Raw genomic sequence first — 3,025 nt, 5'->3', positions numbered from 1 at the left:
TGCTCATTTATTATCAATTAATATCATTACCATTACTTTTATTTATATTTATTCTTTCAAGACTTTTATTAAATCTCTACTTTCAATTTTTTTCCATATTGTTTTTGTTTTGTTTACGTCTCCTGTACTTTTTTAACAGTATATTTTACGTATTTTTAAAAAAAAATTTACTCTTACCATTGTTACTTATTTTTAATTCTTATCATTGTTTATTTTATATTGATACTATTTTATGCCTTCCTTCCTTTTATTTATTTGTAATTTCTTATCTCTTTATTTTTACATAATATTTATCCTAGCTTAAATTACCTTATTGTTGTAATGCCCTGCAAAGTGCGGCGAAACGTCGGACATTAAAATAGTTATAAACTATTTGTTCTTTTTTTGACCGCAACACAGACCATCTTCTTATATCTAAATTTTTACGGCCAACTATATATACATATATAAAAAACATTAACTTCTTAAAATTGAAATTGGAGTTTCAACAGTTAAATGCTTGTATTTTCAAAATCAAACAAACGATAGCCATCAAAGTTTATTGTAAGCGCCCAAAGAAATTAGTAACTTCTAAGCTAAGAAAAGATATTAGACAATCCCATTTTTAAACCATTTTCGACTCAAAAATGATTGCCTTGTGAAAGAGTGATGATCATATGTTCGGTATAACCTCAGTTTCAGATGTTTGTAATGTGACCTTCAGACCAAACGCATACCATACATTCATATCATACCAAATAAAATCATAATTGTTTTTAAAATATTGTTCCCACCATTCTCTGTTTTTTTTTTTTGTAAGCGCCCAAAGAAATTAGTACCTTCATTAGAGCAAGTTTCAGTTTCGAAATTTGGAATATTGAGACATTGGTCTCACTCTAAAAAAAACAAAAATGTTTGTCAGTGTGTTAGGATAAAAATTATGGAATTAATCACCTTTAATAATCACAGTTGCAGTATAATTGATCGAGAAAGGCTTTCATAGAAAATAATGCATTTATGATATTTACACAACATTTAAAACAATCGAATTGATTAATAAAATAGTTGATGCTTTCCTTATGTGAAAATGATTTTTTTGCTACTTACATAACTATTATTACATTGCTGTGTAAATTTTTTAAAGTGTATCACCTCCTTTCTAAATTATAGCTCTTCCTAGATTTTAATTTTACATTGGAATCATGTGTAGGTGTACGTAAGTGAATGGCTATGTATGGTTTTAGATTTGTAATTATAACATTTCATAGGCGTTGATGACCAAAAGGTTTTACGCCATTAAACAAAAACAAACAATACACAAAAATTATTGCATGAAAGTAGTATAAAACTGAGCATTACAGCTTTATACTACTTTTAAATTTATATAATTAATTTGCAAAATTAAACTCTGTGTAAGATATTCATTGGAATAATAGAATGAACGAATTTGAATATGGAAGAATTGAGTAGGATTTAGTCATTTATTAATTTACCAGTTTATCAATTTATCCTTAAGTACTGTTGCTATATCCAATGCAATTGAATATATATATAATGCATTTAGACATAACAACAGTACTTAAAGGATGAACAGATGAATTAATAAATGACTAAATCCTAATCAATTTCGTTCATTACATTATCCTAATAAATATCTTACACAAATTTAAATTTTTCAAAGTAACTGGAATATAAAAATGTGAGGCATTTAAATATATGAAAATAATTACAAGTAAAATATATAAATAAATTCAGATCAATTGCCAGTCCTGATAGACTTATTTACATGAATTACTAATAAATAATATAATTTAAATCAAAACTTCACATTAATATATTCTATGCATATAATTTAAACTATATATTTATATAATATATAATGTATATTTGTAAAAATGCCAATAAGTGAAATTCATAGAGTGTCAAACTATCGTTTGAATTTTAACATAACAAAAATATGTATTTTAAATTTTATATTAAGATAAAGTATGGTGTGATTATGTTATATTATCGAATAATTCAATTCAAATCTTCCGACTCATTACCATTGTTAGTTCGTTTAAAAGATTACTTACAATAATGTATAAAAGGAAAAACAGAATGTTATGAATAGCTGTTAAGTATATTTTAAGTATTTTGAATACTTAAAATTAATATTTCCCATCATACTTCTATTATTTAAATGATGATAAAAGAATAATAAAATGAGGTATAAAATAAGGATAAGCTGACTGCATATGTACAAGGTACAAAAATATAATTAAACTATTCTATGTAGATTATGATATACTTTTTTTATAATCAAGCAATTTCAAATTTAGTTTCAATATAAATATGTACTTATAAATATTAAATTTAATTAACTAGGTATTTAAAAATTTAATTTACAAATAAGGTTAGTATTTGTAGGTATAATTGCAAAAGAGGCATTGTTTTAGCTATAATATTAAACAAATAACTATTTCAGTTCAATGTAAATATCAGTTGCAAAGAATTATCATCACTTTATTATTTTTTTTAAAGGATTTTAGATAAATAATTAATTACTTTAACAATAGTAAATATAATTATTCATTTATAAGATTAATTTTTAATTTCCCTATTATAATAATTATAACAAACAAAAAAACATGAAACAAAGTCAAATAACAATAGTAGAAACTAAACATCAAGAAATAATTTACTTGTAATCAAAAAATTATTCCGGTACCGGGAATCGAACCCGAGCCTCCTGGGTGAAAGCCAGGTATCCTAGCCACTAGACCATACCGGACGATATAAGAAATTGTGTCCTATATACATATGAGTATATAATCCTATACTTAAGTGATTTGGTTTATTATAAACATAATTGTCTGCATATAATCTGATTAATTAAATTTATCAGTTCAACAAGCGATAAAAATTCGCATATCAAAAATTGTCAAATAAAATAATGTTTGAGTGACGGAATAAGTTGCTGAACAATAAAATGCTTTTTTTTCTTTTTTAGTTTTAATAGAAAAATCAAATAAGAATTAATTATAAAAAACTAACATATTGGTAA

At 24.2% G+C, this 3,025-nt stretch overlaps 1 non-coding gene across 1 annotated transcript; it reads right to left on the bottom strand.

The window, feature by feature from the left end:
- Positions 1-2,680: 2,680 nt before the first annotated feature.
- Positions 2,681-2,752, bottom strand: TRNAE-UUC (transfer RNA glutamic acid (anticodon UUC)). The gene has a single exon. It is a non-coding gene; the product is annotated as a tRNA-Glu (tRNA).
- Positions 2,753-3,025: the final 273 nt, after the last annotated feature.

The sequence above is a fragment of the Halyomorpha halys genome, unplaced genomic scaffold (genome assembly GCF_000696795.3).
Source record: "Halyomorpha halys isolate HHAL.00 unplaced genomic scaffold, Hhal_1.1 Scaffold305.1, whole genome shotgun sequence".
NCBI classification, from domain to species: domain Eukaryota; kingdom Metazoa; phylum Arthropoda; class Insecta; order Hemiptera; family Pentatomidae; genus Halyomorpha; species Halyomorpha halys.
The sequence above is the reverse complement of the archived record's forward strand: the minus strand, read 5'-3'. Positions and strand labels throughout refer to the sequence as shown.